This window comes from Phyllobates terribilis, unplaced genomic scaffold (assembly GCF_046119375.1).
Source record: "Phyllobates terribilis strain yellow unplaced genomic scaffold, ASM4611937v1 Scaffold_7__3_contigs__length_470593459, whole genome shotgun sequence".
Lineage (NCBI taxonomy): Eukaryota > Metazoa > Chordata > Amphibia > Anura > Dendrobatidae > Phyllobates > Phyllobates terribilis.
In genome coordinates, this window is record NW_027362767.1 from 444,845,616 (window position 1) to 444,868,743 (window position 23,128).

Below are 23,128 nucleotides of genomic sequence, written 5' to 3' on the forward strand. Positions count from 1 at the left end.
TAAAACTGATGGAAAATTCAGGATACAATTCATTTAATGGAGAGAACTAATGTTATTCCGCATGTTCACACACTGGACAGCTGATAAGTCTCTGGATGTAAATGGTGAATGTTTTTATTGTATGACAGATAGCAGAGGTTTTGAAAATGGTGAAGAATTAAAATGAAAAAATAATTCAGAAAGTTGCAAAACTTTTCACTATTTAGAATCGCCATCTTTTTCTGTTTGGGGGGTTGTACTTTTTTTTCGACTTCTTCCAAAAGTAGAAACATTCTTTTTTTCAATCCTCCTGAATCTTATAAATATAAATAGTTTTTCTTCTTGTTTTCGATACGACACAATAATGTGAAAACTCCGCGTAAGGCACAAAACAGCGAGACGCATTCACGCCTTCTATGAGATGTGGCCGGGATATTTAGCATGGAAGCGAAGTCTTAGCAGGAACATAAATAAAACGTCTCGTCTTCTGTTTACAGGTTACAAAAGGTGAAAGTTTATTTCTGGATGAAAATAAATCCGTAGTGATGATGAAAGCCGCCGCTGCTGCTGCCACCACCGCCCGGTGATATACTTTACATTACAAAGTCCTGTGGCAAATTAAATCTGTCATTGCTTAACTGGCCCGCGACTCATGTAAAACTTTGATAGATTTTCCTTCTTTCACCTCCAAGTTACATAAGCTTTATATCTGAGCGGTAACTCTCCGCAAGGGAAAGGTGCCGCATTCTCTGTGCCGGAATTTAGGTTTCCGTCAATCTCGGAATGGATATTGTTACACATCGTTCTCTTACAGAAAGGTGACAGCTCATAAAACTTGTGCCATTATTTAGAACGGGAAACAAGCCTAAAGACCTGTGCCTTATCTTATTTATGCCGGTATATCAGCTATCCAGAATCCAATTTATACAATATACTGCTTGTCTGATGAGCTTCTGGCTGTAAATATAAAGCAGTGCTGCAGTGTAAAGCACCAGATAGGAACACAGCAGCAGCAGCAGCAGCCTCACCCTCTGAAAAGTCAAAGAGTTTTAGAGTTTGTCAGACCATGTATGACCAAATCTGTGTAACCAAGGAGCAGCGGTGCAGTGTAAAGCATAGTAACAGGGGCAGAAAACTAATCTTAGCCGATATAAGCCAGGGAGAGGATTCAGACTCGTGCAAACCCTAAGAGACATCGCATCCAATGAGTAGGAATTACACACTGAATTTTATACAGTATACTACCTCTCTGCTGAATTTCAGACGGAAAAGCAAAAAGCAGTGCTGCAGTGTAAAGCATAGGAAAGAGATTCTGTCACTCACCACCTCAGCCTCTGAAAAGAGAAAGGACTGTAGAGTGCATCACATAATGCACAATAACATTTGTGTAGAGCAGTACTGCTGTTTAAAGCATGGTGTAGGAACACTGCAGCAGCCTAAACCTTTGAAAATACAAACGATTGTAGAGTGCCTCAGACGATGTATGACCAAACGTATGTAACGCATGGTGGGAGGTGTAGAAAACCAACCTAAGGCTATGTTCACACATCTTTTTTTTTTCAGGTATTTTTTTCTGCCAGGAGGTTTGTTCAGAATTTTTCTTCATTTTTTTGCTTGTTTTTTTGGTGCATTTTTTCAGCGTTTTTTTTCCACTGTCCTTTAGTTTCTTGTATATGCATGTACATAAAGATCAGTGAAAAAAAGAAAATCTTATTCTGGTTTTGACGCAAAAAAAAGCTGAAAAACAGTGAAAAACCTGCGTTTTTGGTGCTTTTTTTTCAGCACTTTTTTTTTCACCAACCATTACTTCCAATGGGTAAAAAAAATGCTGAAAAAAAACGCTGAAAGAGGTGACATGCTCTATTTTGTAAAAAAAAAAAAAAAAAAAAAAAAAACATGGAAAGCAAAAAATCCTGAACAAAACAAAACCATGATGTGTGCATGAGATTTCTGGAATCTCATAGACTTTGCTGGTAATGTAAAACGCAGCTGAAAATTTGCATCAAAAAACGCTGAAAAAAGCAAGATGTGTGAACATAGCCTAAGGGTCGAATCAGCCAAGAAGAGAATTCAGACTACCTCAGACTCACATAGGCATTGCATCGAAGCTGCTCACTAATCATCGCGGCTGGACTTACAACAAGCATATGTATTAATGTTATGTATTTTTGCTGCTTAAATTCTTCCTTTTTTGGTGACAATGATTTTGTAAGATTAGATCCCTGGTGAAGTCCCCTGGACTCGGAAACAAGGTCATTACATATAGCACTTGTCAACAGAGTTAGTTTTGCAGAGATAAAACTGCAAATCGTGAGCACAAAAAAAGATGGAGTTTACGTAATACCAGATCCACAAAAGTAGTTGTTTAAGGCATTCCTACTGCATGGCATAATAGTCTGGAAAAGGTGGTGTTAGGATTAGGGCGTCTGAAAATGATTTTCCTAGCAGAAAAAAAAGCAAAACAGAAATGTGATGAAACCATGAAGTGCACCTCATCAATAACCACATAGACTTCTGTTGGAATCATCAAAGACACGATATAGACAGCAATGTATTAAAGCACTTAAAAAGTGGCACAAAACACATATGCTGACACCTTCTGGACAGACCCAATGTTAAAATATATATAGATAGTAATATAAAGACTCAAAAAAAATAAAAAATAACAGGTTCAAAAAGTAACCATTTTAGTAATTTGTGTTCAGGCAGACTGTTCTGTGCAGAACACTAACTCAAACTGATAGTGTCGCTGTCAGAGGTAACATCAACTTGCTTTGACTGAGAGAAATGATGTGCCAAATATTCCATATCGCTCTCCGCTTTCTCCCCACTAATACACTTGCTTGAGTCAAAGAAGGCCAAATGTGCTCTGTGTTTGGTAGCACTACTGCCCGGATGGCTGGTGTCGGTGGTGATGGTGCTTTTGCCGCTGTAAGTGGCTCCCACATTTTTAGCCTTTTTTTTCCCTTTTGCGCTGCTCCATCCATAACCATTACCACTTTTGATGATCTTTTCAACCACAATTATTCAACGGTTGCCCCAAAAAAATGTAATATGAAATGATAGATAGGTGGTACTAAAGGCTACAGTATAGGTATGTACGGTTATCAGATTGAACTAGTAAAATAAGTGTGCAAAAATAGATGTGCAGTTATGCATTTACATTTTTTTATTTCCTTTTCTGTTTTTTTTTTCTTTAAAATGCAACCCCATTTCTAAAGATGATGCAATAAGAAATACTAACTAGGTGGATGACTAAAAAGCCAACAACTGCAATCAGATGTAATATTTGACTAGAACAATATGTGCAAAAAAAAACAACTTTTTGCGGCACTCACACATTGTGAGTTTGAAAGTCACAGGTAAATGTCTGGGTTTTGGAAGTTTTTGTATTTAAAAAAACAACTACTATTCTTCATTCACGCAAAGGATTGCACAAGAAATGCAAAAACTTAGTACAGTTGCTTGTGACTCGCATGTACACGGACACTGATTTCAGATTTGATTTGATTTTCTATGAAAACTATTGTGCTGTCTTGCTGCTCTTTTCTAATGCATGAAAAATGAAGAAAAAAAAAACAGTGTAATTGTAAATCAAGTTCAGCAGGACAGATGCAGCTCCACTATATCTCTGATCAATCACACAGAGTCTGGCTCTGCTGCTGCTGACACCTCTCCTATCTCTCTCTCTTCCTTCCTTCCCTCCCTCCCTCCCTCCCTACTTTTCCTCACTCCCTTTCTTCCTTCCTTCTCTCTTCCTCACTCTCTTCTTTACCTCCCTCCCTTTCTTTCTTCCTTCTTTCTCTCTTCCTCGCTCCCTTCTTTACCTCCCTTCCTTCTCTCTTCCTCCCACTCTTCTTTACCTTCCTCCTTTTATTTATTTTTTCCTCCCTTTCTTCCTTCCTTCCCCCTTCTTCCCTCCCTTCTTTACTTCTCTCCCTTTCTTTATTCCTTCCTTCCTCCCTCTTACCCCTCCTTTTTTTACCTCCCTCTCTTTTATCCTTCCTTCTTTCTTTCCTTCCTTCATCCTCTCTCCCTTCTTTACCTCCCTCCCTTTCTTCTTTCCTTCCATTCTTCCATCCTTCCCTCTTCTTCCCTCCATTCTTTCCCTCCATCACTTTCTTTACACCTTCTTTCATTCTCCTTCCTTTTTCCTTTCTTCATTACTTCATTATTTCCCTCTTTCTACCTCCCTTCTTTACTTCCCTCCCTTTCATCCTTCCTACTTTCATTCCTTCCACCTCTCCATTCTTTATCTCCCTCCCTTTCTTCCTTTCATTCTTCCCTCCCACATCCCCCACCCTTCTTCCTTTCTTCATTCCTTCCTGTCTTCCCTTTTCCTGCCTCCCTTACTTAACTCACTCAACTCACTCCCTTGCTTCCATCCTCTCTTCCTTTCTTCCTTCTTTTCTTCCTTTTCCCTTCTTTCTTCCCTACCTTCCTTCTTTCCTTCCTTTCTTTACCTCCCTCCCTTTCTCCCTTCCTGCCAATCTACCTACCTTCACTCTTCTTCCCTCCCTTCTTTACCTCCCTCCCCTTCTTCCTTCCTTTCTTCATTCCTCCCATGCTTTCATCCCTCCCTCTTCCCCCTCCCTTCTTCTTTTCTTCATTCCTTCCTTCCCTCTTCTCCCTCCCTTTCTTCCTTTCTTCACTCCTCCCTTTCTTCCCTCTTTCTCCCTCCTTCCTTTACCTCCCTCCCCTTCTTCCTTCCTTCCTTCCTTTCTTCATTCCTTTCTTCCTTTCCCCCCTCCCTACTTTACCTCCCTCCCTTTCTTCCTTCCTCCCTTTCTTCCTTCCTCCCTTCCTTTCTTCGCTCCTCCCTTTCTTCCCTCTTTCTCCCTCCCTCCTTTACCTCCCTTCCTTTTTTCCTTCCTCCCTTCCTTCCTTCATTTCTTCACTCCTCCCTTTCATCCCTCTTTCTCCCTCCGTCCTTTACCTCCCTTCCTTTCTTCCTTCCTCCCTTCCTTTATTCATTCCTCCCATTCTTCCTTCCCTCCCTCTTCCCCCTCCCTTCTTCCTTTCTTCATTCCTTCCTTCCTTTCCTCTTTCTCCCTCCCTTTCTTCCTTCCTCCCTTTCTTAACTCCTCCCTTTCTTCCCTCTTTCTCCCTCCCTCCTTTACCTCCCTCCCACTTTTCTTTCCTCCCTTCCTTTCTTCACTCCTCCCTTTCTTCCCTCTTTCTCCCTCCCTCCTTTACCTCCCTCCCCTTTTTCTTTCCTCCCTTCCTTTCTTCACTCCTCCCTTTCTTCCCTCTTTCTCCCTCCCTCCTTTACCTCCCTTCCTTTCTTTCTTCCTTCCTCCCTTCCTTTCTTCATCCCTCCCTTTCTTCCTTCCTCCCTTCCTTACTTCATCCCTCCCTTTCTTCTTTCCTACTCCCTTCCCTCTTCCCTACCTTCCATTATTTTAGGTGCAGTATTTTTCTAATGTGCCTTCTATTGCTCGGCGTCATTACCCCGCAATCCACCCTCATCGCTCGGCCGTGAAGATGTGTAATGCGACTTCTAACCGCTCTAATCAATGCATTATTAAAATAAAGAAAGAAGTAAGAAGCTGGACTGTATTTCTTGCGTCTCCCTGAAGATACCGCTGCTGGTAATGAGAGCTCTTGTATCTTCCCTGCTATTATGCAGCAAACATATCCCCACAATGATGACAATTCATCTCCCGGTTATTACACGTTTGTGAGTAATAATAATATGCATGCATTTGTAATTACAAGCAGGGGCAGATGGCGGAGCCTCCATTTACAATGATTCAAGCATTTAAATAACTAATGATGCCCAATGCTTCCTCACGAACCTGGATGACTGTGCACGGTAGACGTCGAGCGGACGCTGCCACAAGCACTGATATATGGCCACCGCCGCCGCAGTCTGGATGTTACCGGGAACTTTCATTATTATCACCTGTAGGGTTACATTAGTCTATAGACGAAGGGCAATAACATATCAGCAGCAACGACAGGACACGGGGTTCACTGTGTCGTCTCATCAATGTCACCGGACAGGCGCCACATTATCAAGCGTTCCGGACTTGTATAATGATACTGTTCATCTATTCATCTCTTTTGTCTTTATAATTCAGAATACTGACTTTTTTTGCACCTTCTTTCTGACTCTTTTAAGCATTTTTTATTTGCAGCAGCCAATGCTGCAGTCAGCTGTTCGCTGTGAGTCAGTGGGGAAATATAACACTCATTAATATGATGCATTTTTTCACACTTTTGTTGATTTGTTTTCCAGACACATAGACTTGTCTACAGGGAAAAAAAATGAATCTGGGTGTTTTAAAAAAACATAGAAACACTCATAAAAATCAGGGTATTTTTTAGTGACCAGAAAAACAAAATGCTGCACAAAATATTGAGAACTTTTATTCCATTAAATGTGTCAGAATTCTGGAGTTGTTTGTGCCAAATAAGTGGCGTACATACCTTACAATGCAACGAGGCACATACAAGAGGGTGCAAAAGGAAGCCTGGCCTAAAGAAGAGCTGTCAATCACCTTCAATATGTCAGTTTGTTGGTGTAAATGCAGTGGTCCTGAATCTAGTGTTGAGTTTCTTTTGTTCCTTTGCTGCTCCGCTCCTGAGATATGGACCTCCATTTCTTGTTTATAAAAAAAAGTCTTTGAGCCAACTGGGTGTGATCCTCATGAATACGACCATAGATAAAAGGTGATGACCAAGCCCACTTGGCTAAAAATGGTAGATTTATATATATAGGGAAAAGAGGACTATAAGCTAAAAATGCAGAAGGAACTGTTACATCCCTACTTGAACCTACTCCAGTGATATTTGCTCCTGTCACCAGGCGTCGCTGTATTCACTTTCTGGGTGGCACTGTTTATGGATGAGATGACATGACCAATATCATGGGACTGCAAAGTATATTAATGTGGCTGGACCTGTGTCACTGCCACAGGCTCTGTCACCACCCTGAAATGAAGCATCATCATTAGTGACTTCCTTTTCTCAGGCTGGGCTAGTCCCTGCTCTACATAGCATGCATCACTTGTCAATTCCAACGCCTGCTCAGTACAAGCTCCCTCGTCACTGTGCGATATTAATTTCAATGCACAGTGACAGTGCGCACCCTATCCATCTCTGATGCGAACAGACAAACTGGCAAGAGATTGAATTATCAGTGCACATTGTAAGATGAGAACATGGTGAGCAGGAAGAACAGAGGCCAGCCCCATCCCTGAAATTTAAATAATTGTTGGGGTCGAGACTGTTCTCTGCTTTTCCTAATTGCCTAGTTATCTTCTTACAGTGTGCAGTGACAGTGTGCTCTCTTGTCTGCTCGTCACTTTACATTAGAGCCGTCGAGGGAGTGCACTGTCACTGCACACAGAAAGCTATGTCTACACAATGTGTTTTTCAGTGGATTCCACCATAGAAGATGTCTGAAAAACCTTTAAAAAATTGTTCAAAGAATGAAAATCTGCTTTTCTATGTAAAAGCACCTTGCTGAGCACATGTTCAGAATTTTGAATGTCTTTTAATTACTTCAGTTTTCTAAAAACACCAAACGGTTAAAATAAGTGACCAGTCCATTCTTCTGGTGTTTTCTGCTCAAATGAGGTTCTGAAACCTTACTTTTGTGCAGCTCCGAGTTGCGCATATGTTTTGCAACTTTCCAAAGCAATTTACACAAGAATCCTGGCAAAATTGCTTTGATGAATCTGCTCCTCTATTTTTGGCCACCACAAAAAAACTGCATGCACATAGCCTTAGAGGCAGGTGCTGGCTGTACAACAAGGATGGCACCTGCCTTGTGTGAAGTTGGCTCAGCGCCGTACACTCGCACTTGACATGTATGACATCTTATTCAGAGCTTAATAGAAGACAACATTTGCTTCATTTTATTGTCTCCGCTGCTAACTTTGAAGTGTAAGCTGAACCTTTAACACAAAAAGGAAAATAAAAGCTGAACACAGAAATATATATAATATATACCATATAATCAGGGACAATTGTATGCAGTCACTATAGAGAGACTAATAATACCGCCATACAGTGACCACACAATGTCAGACACCATCTACACTGGGGCTCTGCAGATAACACTACTTTTTTTATTACACAAATCATTTACTGTACCCAGAATCCCTTCTATTGTTGTCCTGTATCTGAACATCGTAATAAATGACCGGTTTAGCTCTGCTACATCCTTTATTAAATAGCATCATTGTTTTATGGCTTTAATGTGACTATATTGCTGTTGCACAAGTTTGGGATTTTACTCAGTCCCCAGTCATAACCAGATCATATTTGACTACAAGATTTGCCAGAAGTAGTTTATTGTGTTAATGACATAAATCTCCTGCGCTCTAGAAATGTTACCCCGGAGCAAAAGAGCTGATTAAGCTGCAGCTTTTTGGCTTTTGACCAATGAATTAAGTACAATTAGCCTTTCAATTAATGGGAAAATATCGTCTCCATTTGTTCTAACAGCTGCTAAGTGGGATCTCAGAGATATGTTCAAAAGTTTTTGTATCCAATGACAAGTGTAATGTAACTATATTCTCCCTTCACACGTACAAGATGTCTCCTGCCTTCATTTCTGCGCAAAGCAAATTCTCATTTCCAAAATTAGGAGAAAGGAGCCAGTTGTAGAAGGAACAAAATCACTCAAGTTTCTATATTTAAGTGTCGATATCTATGTCCGCATGTGATACAAAGTAACTATTTCTAGAACATAGAACGGTCTGTTACTTCTTCACTTCTCTAGTACTGACTTGTTTTTGTAGCAGTGGTGCGGTGCGCTCCTGTACACCAATATGCGGAATAACTCTCTCTTATTTACCTGCTTAAGCAAATATATGTCATGCTGAGGTTATCGCTTTATTTACTAAACCAGGAATTATTTACGATCTGATAAATACGTGGATGTGTAAATAGCGGTTGATGCAGATTAACATAGAATTATGATTAGTGTTGAGCATTCCGATACTGTAATATCGGGTATCGGCCGATATTCGCGGTATCGGAATTCCGATACTTAATTCCGATACTTTTACAATATCGGATACCGGAATCGGAAGTTCCCATAATGCCTGCGCTCTGCAGTGTCTGTGAAGGATGACAAGTTGGATGGCAGCGCGATCCAGCCTGTCATCAGAATGCCATCCCAGCGGGGGAGAATTCTCCTGATTGTTTAAAAGCCGGCGCGCGGTAAAAAGCCGCCGGCTTTTAAACAATCACACAGCCCCATACTGCTTCCCCGCAGCCTCCCACCCCGATCCTCCGCTCCCCTCGCCACCTCCAATCCCAATCCTAAGTTAGGACCGGGCGGGGAGCGCAGCACCAAGGAGCGGGGAGCGAAGGACCCGGGCGGGGAAGCCGGCAGTGAAAAGACTTCACCGCCGGCTTTCCCGTTCTGTGCTGCGCTTTCCCGCCGGTTATTTCAAATGAACAGCTGAGGTATCAGGTGATGCCGATCAGCTGTTCATTTGAAGTCGCAGCGTTGCCCTCAGAGGGTTCATGTGAGTTCATGCTTGACTGCATGAACTCACATGAACTTTCCCACGGCCGCACAGGTCAGCCTCACCTCCCAGACCCGTCATGATTAGTGTGTGTGCGGGGTGTGTGTGCGGGGTGTGTGTGCGGGGTGTGTGTGCGATGTTTGTGCGGGTGTGTGCGGTGTCTGTGCGATGTGTGCGGGGTGTGTGTGCGGGGTGTGTGTGCGATGTTTGTGCGGGTGTGTGCGGGGTGTGTGTGCGGGGTGTGTGTGCGGGGTGTCTGTGCGATGTTTGTGCGGGTGTGCACGGTGTCTGTGCGATGTGTGCGGGGTGTGTGTGCGGGGTGTCTGTGCGATGTTTGTGCGGGTGTGCGCGGTGTCTGTGCGTGCAGGCAGACATAGGCCGATGTGACAATACTACTCCCATCGGCCTATGTCTGTCCCCGTCCACTCCTGCCAGCAGGATCAGCTCGATGGGAGCAGTAGTTCCCATCAGCCTGATCCTGCTATTTAAATTGCCCTACTGTGTCCCCAATAAATGTTAAATTCATGTCATTGGTGGCCAGTGGTTACCTAAAAGAAATTAGTTCATACATTACCTGTCCCCGCCGATCGCCACCTAAAATAAAGTAAAAAATAAAAAACTACACCTATACTCACCTAGACACCTAATTCCCCGAAGCCATCGATCTCCTGTAATAAAATATAAAATAATAAACCACAACCTTATCCTTACCCCTCCGTAGTAGTCCACGAGTGTCCCACGAAGATCTCCAGTTCAGAGCAGCCACATAGAATGTGACCGCTCTGAACCGCTGCCGCCGCTAGAATGACGGGGCCGTAAGGGTTCACCGGAGTTCAGGCAGCGCTGCTCCGGTTAGCTCCTTTACGGCCCTGCTGTATCGTGAGAAATTCCCACGGTACAGCAGTGCTGTAAAGGAGGTCTCCGGAGCTGCGCTGCCTGAATGCACTCCGGTGACCTCAGTCAGTGGCTCCCGCTGCCGGGAGCGGACGTGTTCCCGGCAGCGTGAGCTTACAGCAGCCATGACAGCTGTCACCATCTCCAGATGAGACAGCTGTGCATGGGAGATCAGCGCAGGAACGTGGACAGGTAACTATTATTTTTAGTAAACTAAGAATTAAATAAAATTGTGTGTTTTATTTCAAATAAATTATTTTTTTCTGGGTGTAGTGTGTGTTTTTTCTTTTTAACACTTTGTAGGTTAGTAATGGGGGTGTCTTATAGACGCCCATCATTACTAACCTGGGCTTCATGGCAGCTGGCGCTGACATGAACCCCACCACTATTACCCCCTGCCACCGCACCAGGGCAGCGTGGAAGAGCGAGGCTAAGTGCCAGAATTGGCGCATCCTATGGATGCGCCATTTCTGGGGCGGCTGACGGCTGGTGTTTCTAGCCTGGGAGGGGGCCATTATTCATGGCACCCTTCCTGGGCTATTAATATCAGCCCCCAGCTGTCTGCCTAGCCTTTGCTAGCTATTAAAATAGGGGGGACCCCACGTCATTTTTTTTGGGGGGGTCCCCCATTTTAATAGCTAGTAAAGGCTAGGTATTCAGCTGGGGGCTGATATTAGTAGCCTGGGAAGCTCCGTGGGTTTTACCCCCTTCCCAGGCTTCAAACATCTGCCCCAGCCGTCTGCTTAACCTCCGCTAGAGACTAAAATTATGGGGGATCCCACGCCATTTTTTTTTAAATAAATCCTTTATTTTAACACTAAATGACATTTGAGGAGTTAATAAAGATGCAGTCCCTAAATTATTATTTATTTTTTAATTAATTTTTCCCAAAACTTTTGACGTGGGCTTCGCCATATTTTTGTATGCCAGCCAGGTACAGCATCCAGCTTCTATGAATGCGCCATTTTCCGGGGCGGCTGCAGACTGCAATTTTCAGCGGGGGGGGGTGCAGAAAGCTTGGGCCTCCCTGCGCTGCAGATTCCATCCCCCAGCTGCCTAGTTGTACCTGGCTGGACACAAAAATAGGGAGAAGCTCCACGTTTTGTTTTTTTTAATTATTTCATGAAATTCATGGAATAATTAAGAAAAAAAGGGCTTCCCTATATTGTTGTGTCCAACCAGGTACAAATAGGCAGCTGGTGGTTGGGGGCAGCCCGTTCCTGCCTGCTGTACCTGGCTGGACCCAAATATAGTGCAAAGCCCCACGTCAATTTTTTTTTAATTATTTCAGGAAATTCATGAAATAATTAAAAAAAAATTATGTGGGGCTTCGCCCTATATTTGTGTCCAGTCAGGTACAGCAGGCAGGAACGGGCTGCCCCCAACCACCAGCTGCCTATTTGTACCTAGCCGGACACAACAATATAGGGAAGCCCTTTTTTTCTTAATTATTCCATGAATTTCATGAAATAATTAAAAAAAAAAATGCGTGGGGCTTCGCCCTATTTTTGTGTCCAGCCAGGTACAACTAGGCAGCTGGGGGCTGGAATCTGCAGCGCAGGGAGACCCAAGCTTTCTGGGCCCCCCCCCGCTGCAAATTGCAGTCCGCAGCCGCCCCAGAAAATGGCGCGTTCATAGAAGCGCCATCTTCTGGCGCTGTACCCAGCTCATCCAGGGCCCTGGTGCGGTGGCTCACTGGGTAATAAAGGGGTTAAGGCCAGCTTGGCATTATCAGCTGGCCCTAAGCCCGAAATTCATGGGGTCACGCCAATATTAGACATGACCACCATGAATTTCTAGTAAAGTATTTAAAAAAACACAACACCCAGAATAAAGTCCTTTAATTGAAATAAACACACAATTCTTTATTGTTCTAAATTAAACCATACTTACCATCACGCCCATTCCAGCTGAAGCCAACGATCTCCTGCAATAAAAGTAAAATAATAAAGCAACCTCATCCTTACCTTTCCATGGCTCCCACGACAGCTTCAGCTCTGCTACATCGAGATGACAGGCTGGACCGCAGCAGAACGCTGCCATCCATCCTGTCATCCCGCAGACACTGAGAAGCGCAGGCATACTTCCACTCCTCAGTGTCTGGCTGTGACGGCATCCAGATGAGCCGAGGTCATGTCCAATGAACTCAGCTCACCTCATGTACGTCACTGACAGCGTGGGAAAATTCTCACGCTGAAGTGCTGAGTGCAGGAGAATTTTCCCACGCTGTCAGTGACGTGCATGAGGTGAGCTGAGTTCATTGGACATGACCTCACCTCATGTATGTCACTGACAGCGTGGGAGAATTCTCACGCTGAAGCGCTGAGTGCAGGAGAATTTTCCCACGCTGTCAGTGACGTGCATGAGGTGAGCTGAGTTCATTGGACATGAACTCGGCTCATCTGGATGACGTCACAGAGAGACACTGAGGAGCGCAAGCATGCCTGCGCTTCTCAGTGTCTGCGGGATGACAGGCTGGAGGGCAGCGTTCTGCTGCGGTCCAGCCTGTCATCTCGATGTAGCAGAGCTGGAGCTGTCCTGGGAACCATGGAAAGGTAAGGATGATGTTGCTTTATTATTTTTCTTTTATTGCAGGAGATCGTTGGCTTCAGCTGGAATGGGCGTGACAGTAAGTATGGTTTAATTTAGAACAATAAAGAATTGTGTGTTTATTTCAATTAAAGGACTTTATTCTGGGTGTTTGTGTTTTTCTTTAACTTTGACTATGGGGTTAGTAATGGGGGTGTCTTATAGACGCCTCTCCATTACTAACCTGGGCTTGATGTCAGCTGGCATTATAAGCTGACATCAACCCCAACCCTATTACCCCCTGCCACCGCTACAGGGCAGCGTGGAAGAGCGAGGCTAAGTGCCAGAATTGGCGCATCCTATGGATGCGCCATTTCTGGGGCGGCTGACGGCTGGTGTTTCTAGCCTGGGAGGGGGCCAATATTCATGGCACCCTTCCTGGGCTATTAATATCAGCCCCCAGCTGTCTGCCTAGCCTGTGCTAGCTATTAAATTAGGGGGGACCCCACGTTATTTTTTTTGGGGGGTTCCCCCATTTTAATAGCTAGTAAAGGCTAGGTATTCAGCTGGGGGCTGATATTAGTAGCCTGGGAAGCTCCGTGGGTATTACCCCCTTCCCAGGCTTCAAACATTTGCCCCAGCTGTCTGCTTAACCTCCGCTAGAGCCTAAAATTAAGGGGAACCCCACGCCAATTTTTTTTAAATAAATCCTTTATTTTAACACTAAATGACAAGTACAGTAATCAACACTATTACTGTACTTCATATATATGTGACTGACATGTTTCTATCTATCTAATCTATGTGTGAAGCTCTATTCTGTCTGTTATAAATTGTCGGGTACAGATGCTGAATTGCCGGCCGGCTTTTTTAAAGAGACGGTGCACGAAAACACTAATATTTTTTTAAATAAATCCTTTACACTAAATGACAAGTACAGTAATCAACACTGTCAATGTACTTCATATATATGTGACTGACATGTTTCTATCTATCTAATCTATGTGTGAAGCTCTATTCTTTCTGTTGTAAATTGTCGGGTACCGGTGAATGCCGCTGATGAATTGCCGGCTTTTCATGTCATTCTACATTATTCTTAGTTGTTTTACTTCATGTAGAATTAACCTACAAGGAAAGAAAGGGTTTATTTTCATTCCGATATTTGTGTCCCATTGACTTGCATTGGTTTCCGGTATCGGAATCGGCGATATCCGATACTTTTTTGGTATCGGCCCGATCCAATCCGATACGATATTTCCTGATATCGGAAGGTATCGCTCAACACTAATTATGATCTATCTAACATATATGTAAATATGTACATAATTGTTGATCCAGTCAACATTTAATTGCATATAAAATTATTGCTGCTTATATGATATAGTCTACAGAATTTGCATGTTTATGATGAGATACAGGGCGTAAGTACCACCTTCACAGAGGCCGTGAGCACTACCGGGCCCACACGAGGGGGAGGGGCCGCCGACGTCAGCAACTACTGCCACTACATGTGTGTCCTCAGATGCACCAGGATGGGGGGATATATATATATACCAGGATGGAGGACATATCTATCAGAATGGGGGATATATATATACCAGGATTAGGGATATATACACCAGGATGGGAATATACCAGGATGGGGGATGTATATACCAGGATGAGGGATATATATACCAGGATGGGGGATAGATAAACCAAGATGGAGAGCATACCAGAATGTGGGATATATATATAATACCAAGATGGGGCCAAGATAGGGGACATATACAGGGTGGGCCATTATATGGATACACCTAAATTAAATGAGAATGGTTGGTGATATCAACTTCCCGTTTGTGGCACATTTAGTATATGGGAGGGGGAAAACTTTTCCAGATGGGTGGTGACCATGGCGGCCATTTTGAAGTCGGCCATTTTGGATCCAACTTTATTTTTTTCAATGGGAAGGGGGTCATGTGACACATCAAACTTATTGAGAATTTCATAAGATAAACAATGGTGTGCTTGGCTTTAACGTAACTTTATTCTTTCATGAGTTTTTTACAAGTTTATGACCACTTATAAAATGTGTTCAAAGTGCTGCCCATTGTGTTGGATTGTCAATGTAACCCTCTTCACCCACTGTTGACACACTGATAGCAGCACCGCAGAAGAAATGCCAGCACAGGCTTCCAGTATCCGTTGTTTCAGATGCTGCACATCTCGTATCTTGACGATATGGTGTGATATATGGGGTACAAAGATAGTGGGGCCATTCTTCATCAATGGAAACCTCCTACGTACCAGGATGGAGGACATATATATAGATATATGTAGATATATATATACCAGGATGGGGAGATGTGCGGTCCAAATCTTACGGACTCTAGTCACGCCACAGATGAGATTTATGAACTATCAATCTATAAGGAACTGATAAGGTTTATATATGAAAAATAAATATATCTGTGGGATTACCATAATTAGACATGCATTTTTATTCTAACAGATGTATATTTACCTCTTTTTTTCATATGATTGGAGCACCCAATATATTAGCTGTCAGGTCAAACTGATGCAATTCTATGAAACACAACGTATGATATATAACTGTAGATTCCAACATAGAATAATCTTTTGTGATGAGCAATCTAAATACATAAGTGTATACACTTACTAGAGAGGATCCAATAAGTAGCATTCTTGACACCACTTTCATCACCAGTGATAAAACTTTGAGCCACATTATTAGTATATATATATATGTTTTAATTTATTTGAAATAAATATGATATTTTTCAAGCTTTGACTCCTATTTCTCCTGTATTGTATATGTACAATGTAGCAGCTAAACTAAAATATGTTTTCCAAACATGCTAATCTGCTATTATTTACGGATAATAATCTCCTGTATGTTGTTCCTCCTGAGTCCTCGTATTGCACAATCAACAGTCAAAATTAAAACCAGCTTCAGGCCTTAAATGTTAGAAAGGGACATTCCATCTGTTTAACTTTCTTTTCACTGAATAATTTGACGTATCAATGGTCAAAACTGGTATCAAAGTTTCATACAGTGAATTACCAAGATTTAGTCAGGTCCTTAGATGGCACCAACCCAGTGGTGCATCCATCTTTTCTGCATTGCTGCTTCTGAGTCTTGCAGCACAATGGTCACAACTGGTACTTAGGTCTATTGTCAATTGTCAAACAGTGGAGTGCAGAGATGAGAAAATCTGTCAAAATTCAATTATTGCCGTTCACTCAAATTTGGTCAGGAGATTCAATCTGCAGCAAATTTATTCCAGCCCTGCTCCTGTCTGGGCGTCTGCTTCAGTCCAGAACCAATATAGTCAGCACTGGGCCATCTTCAGCTTTTTCTATCACACTGAATCCTTGGCATCTCTGGCACTGGCTAGGCTACAAAGTCATAATATTGTGGCATAGTCAGTACAAGAGATGTCAAAAATTCTGAGTGCCAGAAGAAGCTGAAGACTCTGGGCACCAAAGATGACAAAAGTGGCTCAGTGTAAACCACGACAGTGACCAGACCAAGCAAGTGTGCGCAGGTGAGGGCCGGCTAAGTATAATCTTATTTTAATTGTTTAACCCGTTCTGGTCCTACATAATCAAATAAAATGGATGTCCACCCTTTTACTGAATTCACACAAATTGAATAGAAAAATATTTGGATTACGGCCCACTCCTGATTTTTACTTACAAATACTGATGAAAAATACAGACCATATACTGAATGTGTGAATGCGGCCTCAGACAAAGATCAGAGAAATCACCAAATTGTTTTGTTATCTCCTTTCTATGTCTTTTGTGCTTGAAGGTAATTCTAAACTCCTTAAGACGCTCCAGCATAATGTCAGGTATTCAGCGAGTGCGTTCAGAACCTTTCTTCGTGTGAAATTCCCGTCACCTTTTGGACAATTGACAATAATGAGCCCTGAACTTATACTTAATCTCTTCATATATGAAAGAACAGTTTGCTATAATACATTATAATAACAGAAGGATGGCTGGGTGTACACAGCACTTAGAGAAGCAGTAATGGCCTCCAAATAGGTCTTATGTAGGAGGGCGTCATGTTATTTATATTTATGTAGGAGGAAAAAAAAATGTCATTTACTTCTGGTACATACTGTACTTCTCTTTATATACGTGGATCCTGTGCGAGAACAGGAATTTCGGGAATCTGTATTTTACCTATTTTGTCTTGCAGGTGAGGATGAGGATAATAAAAAAATGCAATATAACATAATATGAGATAAATGCAGACTAGGAAGATTCACAAGGTGATAAGAAATTTCAAGGTCATAGCTCAGAATAACATATAGAAACGTATCAACATATGTATCATCTGAGGGTGCCGGATACTTCTGTTATACAAACTTTAATCCTGTTAAAGTTGCAAGAAACATTTAACATTTTACAAATAAATTTTCAGCATCAGAAAGAAAGCAAATAAGTTACAATCTGAAAAATCATTATTATCGGACAGCTACTCTATGTAAATGTGCATCGAAAGAGATGCAGTTTACTGTAGTTGCAATTGCACAAATCTGGTAAGTTACATAGTTTTCATATATTTCTCTGTTGTACATTTGTGCCAAAACTGTCATTGGGATGATGCAATTTGCACAATCGGCGATAGGACTGCAGGGAAACGATTTATGGCTATTCCTATGAAGAAAGGAATCAGAAAATCAACTCTGTTACTTATATAAGTAAATGAGAAAAGAATTTTTCAAACTGTCTGAAATTGGAGGACATCACCCGATCTTTCTTGGTGTAGCTGGAGAATATTGTCTCATGTGATAAAATATGTCACAGTGACCGAGTTCTACATAGAATTTCATCCCTGATAAATAAGACTCAAACTAGACACATTTTTTTTAGCAGAGACTCAGCGTGTTCTTACTATTGCCAGTAAAAGTACAAAAATATATAATTTTTCCTCAATAATAATCATTTAATGTTAGTTCACTAATCTACATGTCTGTCTATCGATATAGATGGATATATAGAAAGACATATACAGATATTGTCCTGCTCATTGTTATTTTCACACATCAAGTACATAATGTGGAATATCTCCTGAAAAAAATTAATCAAGTGAAACAGTTTTTGTGTATAGAGACTCGTGTTAAATAGAAAAGAGCAAATGATAAACAATACTTTAAAACCAAAAACAATGGGAGAGAAAAATAGAAGAACCAAAACCGGCTGTGACACTGGTATTGGCACGTTTATATTAATTTAGTATGGAAACACATTTTGACTCGCCTGTGGTAAATCACAAAAGAGATTCTCCTGTGATTAATTGTCGGTGCCAATGTGACATGAATTAGCCAATTAATGATGACTTTAGTGTTTGAAAAAGCCACTTGGTAGGCCCTGTTCCTTTGTCACAATGGTGAAGACAAAGGAGCTGTTTGAGGACATCAGAGCTGCTATTATTAGCAAATACAAGACTTCCAAGGAGTAAAAGGCCATCTCCAAAGACTTTGGTATTGCAGTTTCATCAGTGTGCAATGTAATTAAGAAGTTTACCAAGCATGGAACCATCAAGATCCTCCCTGGATGTGGGGGAAAGAAGAAAATTGACAAGAGATGTTTTCGAAGGTTGGTGTGAATGGTGGAAAAAACACCACGTCAAACATCCAAAGACCTGAAGGCCAACCTGGAACAGTCTGAGGTCATGGTTTCAACAAGTACCAAATGCAGAAAACTAAACCAAGCAGAGCTTTATAGGGATGAAACAAAAATAGAGCTTTTTGGCAATGTAAACCAACAGTTTGTTTACAGACAAAAATTGCCACTAAAATAACACTGTTATGTAAAAGAATATACCTATATATACATACAGTACAGACCAAAAGTTTGGACACACCTTCTCATTTAAAGATTTTTCTGTTTTTTCATGACAATGAAAATTGTACATTCACACTGAAGGCATCAAAACTATGAATTAACACATGTGGAATTATATACTTAACAAAAAAGTGTGAAACAACTGAAAATATGTCTTATATTCTAGGTTCTTCAAAGTAGACACCTTTTGCTTTGATGACTGCTTTGCACACTCTTGGCATTCTCTTGATGAGCTTCAAGAGGTAGTCACCGGAAATGGTCTTCACTTCACAGGTGTGCCCTGTCAGGTTTAATAAGTGGGATTTCTTGCCTTATAAATGGGGTTGGGACCATCAGTTGTGTTGTGCAGTAGTCTGGTAGATACACAGCTGATAGTCCTACTGAATAAACTGTTAGAATTTGTATTATGGCAAGAAAAAAGCAGCTAAGTAAAGAAAAACGAGTGGCCATCATTACTTTAAGAAATGAAGGTCAGTCAGTCTGAAAAATTGGGAAAACTTTGAAAGTGTCTCCAAGTGCAGTTGCAAAAACCATCAAGCGCTACAAAGAAACTGGCTCACATGAGGACCGCCCCAGGAAAGGAAGACCAAGAGTCATCTCTGCTTCTGAGGATAAGTTTATCCGAGTCACCAGCCTCAGAAATCGCAGATTAACAGCAGCTCAGATTAGAGACCAGGTCAATGCCACACAGAGTTAAAGCAGCAGACACATCTCTTCAACAACTGTTAAGAGGAGACATTGTGCAGGCCTTCATGGTAAAATAGCTGCTAGGAAACCACTGCTAAGGACAGGCAACAAGCAGAAGAGACTTGTTTGGGCTAAAGAACACAAGGAATGGACATTAGACCAGTGGAAATCTGTGTTTTGGTCTAATGAGTTCATATTTGAGATCTTTGGTTCCAACCACCGTGTCTTTGTGCGACGCAGAAAAGGTGAACGGATGGACTCTACATGCCTGGTTCCCACCGTGAAGCATGGAGGAGGAGGTGTGATGGTGTGGGGGTGCTTTGCTGGTGACACTGTTGGGGATTTATTCAAAAGTGAAGGCATACTGAACCAGCATGGCCACCACAGCATCTTGCAGCGCAAGCTATTCCATCGGGTTTGCGTTTAGTTGGACCATCATTTATTATTCAACAGGACAATGACCCCAAACACACCTCCAGGCTGTGTAAGGGCTATTTGACAAAGAAGGAGAGTGATGGGGTGCTACGCCAGATGACCTGGCCTCCACAGTCACCAGACCTGAACCCAATCAAGATGGTTTGGGGTGAGCTGGACCGCAGAGTGAAGGCAAAAGGGCCAACAAGTGCTAAGCATCTCTGGGAACTCCTTCAAGATTGTTGGAAGACCATTTTTGTTTGCGTTAGGGGTACAGCTACCAGCTGGCTGTACAGGTAGGGCAAGCAGCTGTCTGCAGGTTCTTTGGCTTACCGCAGGCATGGCAGGCTCACTGTCAGCAGAGGGTTGACTCTCCTGGGCTGCTGGTACAGGCTCTTCTGCCTCTGGAACCGCTTGCTCCTCTTCACCTTCCAGCTCTGGTGTTGGTTGTTGCTGTGCCGGTTGCAGGAAATGCAGGACGGGTACCGCTATAGCATCATTTATGTGAGTCCAGGACTGAGGGAACTCTCCGAGAACGGTGCTGATCATTTCTTCCTTGTCCTCTGCGGGTTCAAGGTCACTCTGATCCTCTTCTGCACTATGGAGTTGCTCGGGACATCTTTTGAGGTGGTCTCTGGAGATGACACTAGTGGTTTCTCCTCCATCCTTGGTAATTACGCACACCTTTGGGTTGTCGTGGTCAGACTGCAGTACGGTGTAGGGTTCCCTTTCCCACTGGTCGTCCAACTTATGTAGCCTTCTTTTTCGCTTAGGACTTGCTCACCAGGTTCTAGGGGACTAGCAGGGGCGTGTTGATTGAAGAGTCTTTCTTGCTTCTCTCTCACCTGGGCCAGGCTCTACTCCACACTCTCCTGTACCTTCTTGTACTGCAGTTGCCTTTCCGTATCCCTGTCCGCATCCGGGGAGGTGTCCTCAGGTATTAGGACTCCCATCTCCAGGTCTACGGGCAGCTTACCCGGTCTGGCTCGCATCAGGTAAGCCGGGGTGCAGTTTGTAGCATTCACCGGGATATTGTTGTATAGGTCTATCAGGTCCGGCAGTTTTTCTGGCCACAGGCTGCGTTCTTCCAGGGGCAACGTCTTCAGGAGATCAATGACTATATTGTTCATCTTCTCACACATCCCGTTGGTTTGGGGGTGGTAAGGCGTTGTACGAATCTTCTTACAGCCATAGAGGTTGCAGAACTCCTGGAAGATTTCAGCCTCGAACGCTGGACCCTGGTCTGTCAGGACCTGTTCCGGATACCCGTGTGGATGGCAGAAGTATTGCTGGAAGGCTCTGGCCGCTGTTTGGGCTGTCAAGTCCTTTACCGGGACCACCACTAGAAAACGGGAATAGTGGTCCACGATGGTCAGGGCATAGATGTATACTGACCGGCTTGGAGCCAATTTGACGTGGTCCAGAGCTACCAGCTCAAGAGGCTGCGTGGTGACGATGGGCCTCAAGAGTGTCTTCTGGCTGGCACGGTCGTTCCTCCTTAGGTGACAAGGGCCACAGTCTCTGCACCATTTTTCTACAGCTCCTCTCATGCCGACCCAAAAGAACCTTCCTCTTAGTAGGAACTCCAGTTTCTTCCAACCGAAGTGTCCTGCTCTGTCATGGTAAGCCCCCAGGACCATAGCTGCATCCCGCCTTGGGACCACGACTTGCCAGGTCAGCTCGTGCGTCCGGTGGTTGACAATCCTTCTGCACAACTTGCCTTCGTAGAGGAACAGCTTGCTCTTCTCCTTCCATAGCTGCTTGGCTTCCTCTGGGGCATCTGAATCTAGGCGGGCGTCTTCCCGGGTCAGCAGATCTTTCACCAGGCGGACTGCAGGGTCACTATATTGGGTCTCGGCCCAGCTGTGGTGAGGTAGGGGATTCATCATCACAGTTGTTAGATCCTCCTCCTTCACGCGGTGAGAGTGTTGAGCGGCTCCATACCGGTGAAACGCGGGGAGTTCTACCTCCTCCAGCTCTTCTGGGTCTTCGTCACCTTCAGGTAAGTGAGGCATTCTTGATAGGGCGTCCGTGTTGGCGTTGGTTTTGCCTGCCCGGTACTTGATCACGAAGTCATAGTTGGAGAGACGGGCCATCCACCGCTGTTCCAGGGCACCCAGTCTTGCATTGTCCTGGTGTGTCAACGGGTTGTTGTCCGTGTACACGGTGAACTTTGCGGAGGCCAGGTAATGCTTGAAGCGTTCCGTCACGGCCCACACTACCGCCAAGAATTCTAGCTTGAAGGAGCTGTAATTCTCCGGGTTCCTCTCGGTGGGCCTCAGCTTCCGACTGGCGTATGCGATGACCCGTTCTCTGCCCTGTTGGTTTTGGGACAGTACGGCTCCCAGTCCCACATTACTGGCATCTGTGTGGAGAATGAAAGGCTGGCCGTAATCAGGGTAGGCCAGGATCTCATCCCCTGTGAGGGCCATCTTTAGCTGGCGGAAGGACTCCTCTTCCGGTTTATCCCACTTGAAGGGTGGCTTTTGACTTCTGGACTTAGACTGTCCGATCAGGAGGTCCTGCATAGGAGCTGCCATCTTAGTGAACCCGGGGATGAACCTTCGGTAGTAGCCTACCAACCCGAGAAACTGTCTCACCTCTTTGATGTTCGAGGGGCTTGGCCAGCTCTTGATTGCCGTGACCTTGTCATGGTCGGGGGCCACTCCTTCCGCGCTTACCACGTGCCCTAGGTACTGGACCTTTGGTTTCAGCAGGTGACACTTCGATGGTTTCACCTTCAGGCCATAGCCTGCCAGGGCTTTGAACATCTCGGCCAGGTGCTTTAGATGGTCCTCGTAGGTCTTCGAATAGACGATCACGTCGTCCAGGTAAAGGAGGACCGTCTCGAAGTTTCGGTGCCCTAGACAGCATTCCATCAGCCGCTGGAAGGTCCCTGGTGCGTTGCAGAGCCCGAAAGGCATACAGTTGAATTTGCTCAGTCCCATCGGGGTGGTGAAGGCGGTCTTCTCCTTGTCAGCCTCTGCCACAGGAACCTGCCAGTACCCGCTAGTAAGGTCCAAAGTAGAAAAGAAGTTAGCAGATTTTAGTGCGGCCAAAGACTCTTCTATTCTAGGCAGCAGGTATGCGTCTTTGTGGGTGATATGTTGATTTGTCTATAGTCCACGCACATTCTCATGGTGCCGTCTTTCTTTTTCACCAGAACCAAGGGGGCTGCCCAGGGGCTACAGCTATCTCTAATGACCCCAGCTTCTTTCATCTCTCTTAGCATGCCCTTGGCGTTCTGATAATGTGCAGGGGGTACAGACCTGTGT